The sequence below is a fragment of the Balaenoptera physalus genome (genome assembly GCF_965194825.1).
Source record: "Balaenoptera physalus genome assembly, chromosome: 5".
Taxonomy (NCBI): Eukaryota; Metazoa; Chordata; class Mammalia; order Artiodactyla; family Balaenopteridae; genus Balaenoptera; species Balaenoptera physalus.
Window position 1 is genome coordinate 143,855,696 of NC_138884.1, and position 10,661 is coordinate 143,866,356.

Consider the following 10,661-nt stretch of genomic DNA (forward strand, 5'->3'; position numbering starts at 1 on the left):
CTCAAAAAACAGGGGGAAAAATACCTTTCTTGGTATTTCTGTGTATAGAAACCTCACTGAGTCACACAAAGCCCAGGGAATAAAAAAACCAAGTTAGTACAACACCCCAAGCTCGAAAAATTGGCCTACTCCCTTCACTGCCCTCAGTTTAAGTTTGAGGAAAGATCATTTCTGCTAAGCAGGATCCCAGCTCTCTCCACTTCCTTGCACCCCCTAGTTCACTCTCATTTCTTACTCTTTTACCCCTTCAGAATATGAATAGTTACTGTTCCCTCATGTCCCTAGTGCTTCTCTTGAAGGTCACAACTCTGCCTTGCTCCTTGCCCCTGCATCAGCCTTTTACAGTCCCAACAGCAAATTATTCCATACAGGGTCCTGTTGGAATCCCTTTTGGGACACATCATTCACTGCTGCCATTCTCCCTGGGCTTGGTATTATAAAATATTGTTGATGTACATTTCTAGGCATAAGCACACTAACTTATTCCATATGATACTGAACTATTTCAGACACGTTGGAGACTTCTTCCTGAAATGGATATAACAATTGACCCAAATTTTCTTTCTTTGTAAATCCCTTTCAATTCTTTCCAAAGTTTGGCCAAAATTGATGTTAAATAGATCCTTAGTTTTTCATATTGTGAAACCATTGATGTGAAGCTTATGACTGGATGTTCTAGAAGTAAACTGAGCAATTAACCATGTGAGCTTGCTTTTAGAACTGAGATGTAAACTCTTATATCAAACTTTTCAAATTCTAGCCAGAGCATATGTTTTTCCTGCTCCTCCACAATAAGCCATGGCTGATAGCTCAAACTTCCAGAATTCATGCAGATTACCTGAAATCAAAGATCAAATAATATTTCCCTCACTTCTTTCTTGAGCCAGTCTTCCAATACCTATGACTCCCTGCATAATTCCTTATAGATCATTAAGTTATAGGCTGGTCATATTATAAAGTGCATCGTGTATTAGTCAGGGTTCTCCAGAGAAACAAATCTATGCTTGTACATCCTATTGGTTCTGGTTTCTCTCTCTCTCTGTCCCTCTCTACCTCCCCCATATATATATATATATAAAATAAAGAATTGGCTGACATTTTATAGAAGCTGACAAGTCCCAAGATCTGCAGGGTGAATCAGCCAACTGAGACCTAGGAGAGTCAATGGTGTAGTTCCAGTCCAAATACCGGTAGGCTCAAGACCCAGGAAGAGCTGATGTTTCAGTTTCAGTGGGAAGGCAGCAAAAAAGCCAATGATGGGGCTTCCCTGGTGGTGCAGCAGTTGAGAATCCGCCTGCTAATGCAGGGGACACGGGTTCGAGCCCTGGTCTGGGAAGATCCCACATGCCGCAGAGCAACAAAGCCCGTGAGCCACAACTACTGAGCCTGCGCCTCTGGAGCCTGTGCTCCGCAACAAGAGAGGCCGTGATAGTGAGAGGCCCACGCACCGCGATGAAGAGTGGCCCCTGCTCGCCGCAATTAGAGAAAGCCCTCGCACAGAAACGAAGACCCAACACAGCCAAAAATAAACAAATTTATTTTAAGAAAGCCAATGATGTAGCTTAAAGGCAGCTGGGCAGGAAGAACTCTATTCGGATGAGTTCAGTCTTCCTGCTCTATTCTGGGCTTCAAGTGATTGGACGAGGTTCACCCAGGTTAGGGAGGACAATCTGCTTTACTCAATCTAGCAATTTAAATGTTAACCTCGGGGTTTCCCTGGTGGCGCAGTGGTTGAGAGTCTGCCTGCCAATGCAGGGGACATGGGTTCGAGCCCTGGTCTGGGAGGATCCCACATGCCGCGGAGCAACTAGGCCCGTGAGCCACAACTACTGAGCCTGCACGTCTGGAGCCTGTGCTCCACAACAAGAGAGGCCGTGATAGTGAGAGGCCCACGCACCGTGATGAAGAGTGGCCCCCGCTTGCCGCAACTAGAAAAAGCCCTTGCACAGAAATGAAGACCCAACACAGCCATAAATAAATAAATAATAAATAAATAAAATTTTAAAATAAATAAATAAATAAATGTTAACCTCAACCAAAAACATCGTCATAGAAACACCCAGGAAAGCATTTCAACAGATATCTGAGTACTCCATGGCCCAGCCAAGTTGACAAATAATATTAACCAGCAAAAAGTAATTTAGAAATGTCTGTGTATATATAAGCTATTACTACATATAATAGAGTTATATATAACTAGAGGAAGAAATGTGGATAGAAATCTGAAAATAATTTTTCATTCCATTAAATAATTGGCCATACTGTCTTTTCCATTTGTAGCTGGTCCAGTGTCTTTAAAATACAACGCAGATTTTAAAAAGAAAATTTATACAGCAGAAATATTTCTTTTTCATAAACCAAAGAACACCTATGTTTCAGATTATATAAAATTAACTGATAGTTGAAAATATAAAAGAAGGAAATGATATTAAAATATTTGAGTTTTCTTTACTATTTTAAAAATATTATTGTTTTTGCTAAGTGAAATGTGGCACTTAAAAGTAGACGGCAAGGAAAATCATGAGTAAATTCACTTGATGCTGTTGATTCTGATTGAGAATGGTCTTTTAGGAATTCCCAAATTGTTTTCAGGAACAACAATAAGTCATCCACCCAAGATTACTGCACAGTTTTTCAAAAGACAAACCATTTCATGAAACGTCTGCAATTATGTTCTATTAATGCAAACACATTGCAAATGCCATGGATTTAAATGGAAAACAAAAGAAGCTATAGAGTAGAAACTAACAACACTGTAAAGCAATTACACTCCAATAAAAATTTTTTTCAAAAAAGAAGATATCGTCAACACATTAAGATGCAGAGAGATGGTTGTTATTTTATTTCTTAACACTTAATACTGGATTTCTTGATGTTATATAAAACTTAGTTCATTTTAAATCCGTGATTACAAATACTGTAGACAAAGAAAGACAGAGTGCTTTCAGATTTTTCCAGGCATGCTGAACACTCTTCTCTTGTCCCTTTCCAACCACTTTGCATCTTTCTCCACCCTGCTCTCTACCCAGGAGGCAGATATTTATCTGCCCATAAACTGTCTTATCTCATCCTCTGACTTCTCATTTGGTTTGACAAATAAGATGCATTGCCAGGACACTATGGACCGAAAACTGACAGTGCATCCACCCCCTCCCCAGCTCTCACCCCACCAGGCTTTAGGTTGGTAGTATGTATATGGCTACACTGAAGATCACATTTTAGAAACTGCTTTACCCAATCTTGCTCTTTCTGGCCTAGGTTGTTAAGGTCATTGGACACTATTGGTAGCTTTGCTGGGGTGATTCAACAACCCTTGTTGGTTTGCGAAAAAAACCTGTCCATACTTTTGCAATAAACTTTTCCCCAAACTCTTTCCTTTTCCTTTTCTCCTTTCTTTCCTTTCTTGCTTTCCTCCTTGCTTTTATTGAGGAATAATTTGACATATAACATTACATTAGTTTCAGGTGTACAATACCATGATTTGATATTTGTATATATTGCAAAATGATCACCACAATAAGTCTAGTTAACATTCATCACCAAACTCTTTGCAATTACCTCCTTTTAATGCACCCAGTTTCCTGCCATTGAATGATACATAAATAATTACAGAGTTAAGTTTGTGAATATTTTAGAATTATACAGAATGTTATTGAAGATAAGGTAAATAAGGGATATATTACATACGTATGTACATATACTATAGTTAGTTTTTAACTTTACATTTTGAAAGTTTTAGACTTACAAAAAAGATTGCAAATAAGTACAAAGAATTTCCATAAATATATTTATTTCCATATATATTTCCATATGTATCCTGTACAAAGATGCCACCAATATTAATACTTTTATATAATCATAAAACAATGATTAATATCAGGTCTTACTAATTCAAAAACAGTAACAATAAACACCCCAAACAGTTGTTCCTTATGGAGATGAGATATGTAACACACTATGCTATTTCCATAGGGTTTTCAAAATCCTTCTCACATATCCTACTTTATCGTGAGGGTTCTCTAACCCTCTGTTTCAAAAAGAAACATGAGCATGCACGCACACACACACACACACACACACACACACACACACACCCTTTAATAAAAGATACTGAGGAAGACACAAATAAATGGAAGATATTACATGCTCATGGATTGGAAGAATTAATATTGTTAAAATATCCATATTACCCAAAGCAATATACAGATTCAATGCAACCCCTATCAAAACTCCAATTTTTCACAGAAAGAAAACAAAAATTCCTAAAACTTGTATGGAAGTACTAAAGACTCCAAATAGCCCAAGCAACCTTGAGAGAGAAAAACAAAGCTGGTGGCATCACACGTCCTGATTTCAAAATATAATACAAAGTTATATAATCAAAACAGAATGGTATTGACATAAAATAGACATATAGATTAATGGAACAGAATATACAGTCAGAAATAATCCCAGGCATAATATATGGACAATTAATTTATGATAAAGGAGCCACGAATATACAATAGGGAAAGGATAGACTCTTCAATAAATGGTGTTGGGAAAAATTGGGCAGCCACATGAAAAAGCATAAAACTGCAGCCCTGACTTCCACCATAAACAGAAATCAACTACAAAATACTAAAGACTTAAATTTAAAACCTGAAACCATAAGCCTCCTAGAAGAAAACATAGGTGGTAAGCTGTTTGGCATGGAATTTTTGGATCTGACTCCCAAAGCAAAGTCAACAAAAACAAAAATAAACAAGTGGGACTATGTCAAACTAAAGAGCTTCTGTACAGCAAAAGAACCATCAGCAAAATGAAAAGGCAACCCTGTGAATGGGAGAAAATACTTGCAAATCATATATTCAAAAAGGGACTAATTAAAATATATAAAAATACATTAAAAACTTAAGCAACTCAATAGCAAAAGAACAAATAATTTGAGTAAAAAATGGGCAGAGGATCTAGATAGACATTTTTTCCAAAGAAGACAGAGATGGTCAACAGACACATGAAAAGATGTTCAACATCACTAATAATCAGGGAAATGCAAATCAAAACCACAATGAGAGGACTTCCCTGGTGGCACAGTGGTTAAGAATCCACCTGCCAATGCAGGGGACACAGGTTTGAGCCCTGGTCCGGGAAGATCCCACATGCCGTGGAGCAACTAAGCCTGTGCGCCACAACTACTGAGCCTGCACTCTAGAGCCCGCAAGCCACAACTACTGAGCCCATGTGCCACAACTACTGAAGCCCGCGCACCTAGAGCCCGTGTTCCACAACAAGAGAAGCCACCACGATGAGAAGCCCACGCACCACAACGAAGAGTAGCTCCTGCTCGCCGCAACAAGAGGAAGCCCGTACACAGCTTCAAAGACCCAATGCAGCCAAAGATACATAAATAAATAAACAAATTTATTAAAAAAAACCCCACACAATGAGATATCACCTCACACCTGTTAGAATATCAAGAGACAACAACTGTTGGTGAGGATATAGAGAAAAGGGAACCTCTGTGCACTATTGATGGGAATGTAAATTGGACGCAGCTTCTATGGGAAACAATATGGAGGTCCCTCAAAACATTAAAAGTAGAACTATCATATGATCCAGCTATCTCATTTCTGGGTACATACCCAAAGGAAAAGAAAACAGGATGTTGAAGCTTTATCTGCACTCACATGTTCCATTGCAGTAGTATTCACAATACCCAAAATATGGAAGCAATTTAACTGTTTGTCAGTGGATGAATAGATAAAGAAAATGTGTATATAAATACACTGAAATATTATTCAGCCATGAGAAAGAAGGAAATCCTGCCATTTATAAGAAATTGGATGGACTTTGAGGGCATTATGCTACGTGAAATAACCCAGACAGAGAAAGACAAATATTGCATGATACCACTTATATCTGGAATCAATCAATCAATCGATAAAAGTCAAACTCATAGAAATAGAAAGTAGAAAAGTAGTTACCTGCCTTGGATAGGGAAATAAGGAGAGGATAATAAAGGGTACAAACTTTCAGCTGTAAGATAAAAAAGATCTGAGGATCAAATGAAAACAGGGTGACTACAGTTGATAATAATGTATTGTATAACTGAAATTTACTGAGAGTAGAACTTAAATATTCTCACCCAAAAACTCCTATCTATCTATCTATAGATAAATATGTATTTTGATGGATGTGTTAAAAAAAGAAATAGTATAGATCTATGTTTACTTATAGGAGATATTTGCTAAAAATGTAATTCTTGTGAAAAGAAAGCAAAATGCATAATTTTCTATATAAAATAGTATGATACCATTTTGTTACATTCATGTATCCATAAATAACACGTATTCAGTGCCCTATTTCCCACATTTTATGGTTTTCTAGAACATATAAAGTTATTCTATTTATTTTTTTTTTAAAAATCATGGTTACCAGGATTTTACTTAAAACAAAGGAGAAAGCTATAGAGACATTTCATCTAGTAACATTTTAAATAACATACTATAATCATCACCTGTTAAGTACCAATTAAGAAACACCTTTTTTACTTCTGCTGCTGCTGTTGCTGCTGTTGGGATTATTCAGTAACGGTTCTTGAGAGATAAATTTGTGAGTCTTTCTATAATTGAAAATTTCTTTACTTTACCCTCACAGTAGATATCATTTACCTGGAAATAAGATTCGGATTTCAAAATAATCCCCTGTCCCCAGATTTTGAAAGCTTTGACTAAATGTGTTTTCTCCTTTGCTATTAATGTTAAGATATCTGGAGGATGTTCCATTTCCATTAATTTATAAATAATCTACATTTTTTTCCTCAGGAGGCATTTTTCCTTCCATTTTGACCATTTTTGATTTTATAATACATTTTAAAGAGAGAAATGCATAGTATAACAATTAAATTTCATAAGGATGTGTGTAATTTTTTGTCTTTTATTTTTCCATGCTATTTCCATTTAGTAGGGCTTTTCCATTTGGAAAATCCCTATTTTTATGCATTTCTGGAAATTTTTCTTCTATTATTCTATTGATAGTTTTCTGGCTTCTATATTCACTCTACCGTCTTTATAGAAACTTTATTAAGATTCATTAAGTAATCAAATATGGTTTTATTTCCCCCCCAAGACAAAACATGGTGTGTCTGGAATTTTAGTAAAAGATAAAATCAGATTGATGTGCATCACTAATGAGGAGAGATTTAATATGACTTTGAAGGATTAAGGCAACTGAAGGGGTTGGAGTAAATATCTCTATTCTATTATTCAAAACAATATGGGGTCAGCATCATTTCCTTTGTCTCTCCCCTTCAATTTACAACTAGTAGGACATCCGTAAGCCAACGGTTCCTCTGCACAGCACACCAGAACACTGTAGAGATACATATATCTGTATAGCTAATGGTGGGGGGATTGGACATTGTGGAGGTTGCAGAACCAGGGGAGCAGTGGCAGCAGTGCCTTCACTCAAGGTCCAGCAGTGGCAACGGCACTGGTGACCGCAGCACTGGCACCCCCTCTGGCAGAGGGGATCTAAGGTAAAAAGTGGCGAGTGAAAGTCTATCTGGCTCTGTGAGCTGCAGCTGAAGGGTCCTGTTGCAATTCAGCAGTACCCAGCCCTCAGAGGAGAGACATCTGTAACTGGGGGGAGGGAAAGGAAAGGGAAGGAGGCAGACAAAAAAGAACATCGTTATCTGCTATCTGCCCCAGAATTTAGCCAGAGGACCATCCAGAACCTCTGGGATTCCCTCACTTGAGGATCTCCCCTACAGGCTTGTCACACACCCAAAGCCCTAAGGTCCAAGCACATACTTCACCTCACTTTGTTCCCAGCTTTTTTTTTTTCTTTCTTTTTCTTTTGAAAGCTTCCAAATACAGCCATAAGGATCTATGGGGGAAAAAAAAAGCAAAAAAGTGTGCTATAGTGTCACCTGCTGGGAAACAATAGAAAGGCCTCTAATTGCCAATCTGTTGGACTGTTAGAATCAAAGTAAACAAAGCTTTACCTAAAAAACAAAGATGTTCACTACTTCAGATGTGCCAGCATAGGCACATATCATCAAACAACATGAAAAATTGTAGTAATATGGTATTACAAAAATAAAATGACAATTCTCCAGCAAGTAAACTCAAACTCACAAAAGAGTGTGATCTACCTGATAGAGAATTAAAAATAGCTGTTATGAATAAATTCAATGAGTTACAAGAAAATTCAGAAAGACAATTCAACGAACTGGGGAATAAAATGAATGAACAGAAGGAGTGCTTTACCAAAGAGACTAAAATTATTGAAAAGAATCAAACAGAAATTCTGGAGCTGAAAAACTCAATAAACGAGATGAAGAATGCGTTAGAAAGCACTGGAAATAGAAAGATTAGCTAGAAGAGAGAATACACAATCTGAAAGATAGAAATCTAGAAATAATTCAGCTGGAAGAGGAGACAGAACTAAGATTTTTAAAAAGTCAAGAAACTGTGTGAGAGCCATCAGGCTCCATTAGGAGACCCAGCATAATAATGGTTATGTCAGAAGGAGAAAAGAAGAAGAAGGGGGAAGATATGTTATTTAAAGAAATAATATATGAAAACTCCCTAAAACTGGAGAAAGAACTGAACATACAAGTCCACAAAGATAAAATAATGTATTGTGAATATTTATAAATGAAAGAATTTGGCTTTTCAGACTATAGCAACATATGAAAGCAAGTTTGAAAGTGATGATATTTTTGTGTTGTTAGGGTTATATCAGGCTGTAAAGAGAAATTCCTAGCTATGGAGAAATTTAATAATTATGCTAAGTGACCTGAATGAAAATTATTATTTTAGAATAAGAGTGTTAGATGTAAAAAGTGTTGGCTTAAGATTATTCTGAGGATAAGATGGTATATTTTGAACATGAGAAATATAGTGAAGTATCTCTTTATCTATTTGGGTCCAAACACTATTAAGAAGATGAAACCAATATACAGACTCTCTCTTTCTAAAATATGTCCAAACTTAAACACACAAAATTTGTAATTCTATGCTAGTAGTGCATGCACCCCGCCTTCCCAAATTATCAAAATATGTGATTACTAGAATAAGAAGATTGTGATAGAGGAACGTATACAACACGGATATTAAAGAAGGATCTATGATTCCTGATAAACAATTAGTTATAGGCATCAAAAATAAGAGAACTCAATGAAAACACAAGATAAGAATTAGAGAATTATCTTTTCCACTGTCTACATTTTGTTCTAACAAGGACTGCTGCAAAGACCCCACCCCCACCAAAAGAGGTAAGGGCGACACTCTCTTTATAGAAATGAGTTCTAACCCACAGCCTATATCACAGTAAACGATGAAAAGTTAAAAGCATTTCCTTTAAGATCAGAAACAATAAGGATGCCCATTCTCACCATTTTTATTTAACATAGTATTAGAAGTCCTAGCCACAGCAATCAGACAAGAGAAAGAAATAAACGGAACCTAAATTGGAAAAGAAGTAAAAACTGCCATTGTTCATAAACGACATGATATTGTACACGAAACATTCTAAGGACACTATTAAACTAATAAATGAATTCATTAAAGTTGCAGGATACAAAATTAACATACAGAAATATGTTGCATTTCTATACACTAATTACAAACTATCAGAAAGAAAAATTAAGAAAACAATCTCACACTTGTATCAAAAAGAATAAAATGCCTAGGAATAAATCTAACCAAAGACATGAAGGCTTGCACTCTGAAAACAATAAGACATGGATGAAATAAATTGAAGACACAAACAAATGGAAAAATATACCATGCTCTTAGATTGGAAGAACTGTATTGTTAAAATGTATTGTTAAAATGACCATACTATCCCAGGCAATCTACAGATTCAGTGCAATCCCTATCAAAATACCAATGGCATTTTTCACAGAACTAAAGCAAATAATTCTAAAAATCTATATGAAACCACAAAAGATATCAAATAGTCAAAGCAATCTTGAGAAAAAAGAACAAAGCTGGAGGTTTCACACTTCCTGATTTCAAAATATGCTACAAAGCCACAATAATCAAAACAGTACGGTACTGGCACAAAAACAGACACATAGATTAATGGAACAAAGCAGAGAGCCCAGAAATAAACCCATGCTTAAATGGTCAATTAACCTATAACAAAGGAGGCAAGATTATACAATGGGGAAAAGACAGCCTCTTCAATAAATGGTGTTTGGAAAACTGGACAGCTACATGCAAAAGAATCAAACTGGACTACTTTCCCACACTGTAAAAAAGTAAACTCAAAAATGGATTAAAAACTTAAATGTAAGACCTGAAACCATAAAACTCCTAGAAGAAAACATAGGCAGTACCTTCTTTGACATCTGTCTTAGCAACATTTTTTTGGATCTGTCTCCTCAGGCAAGAGAAACAAAACCAAAAATAAAAAAATGTGATTATGTCCAACTAAAAAGATTATTAACAATGAAGGAAACTATCAATTAAAAAAAAGGCAGCCCACTGAATGAGAGAAGATATTTGCAAATAATGTGTCTGACAAGGGGTTAATATCCAAAATACACACAAAATTCATACACCTCAATATCAAAAAACAACCAAGCAACTCCATTAAAAAATGGGCAGAGGAACTGAATAGACATTTTTCCAAAGAAGGCACACAGATGGCCAACAGACACATGAAAA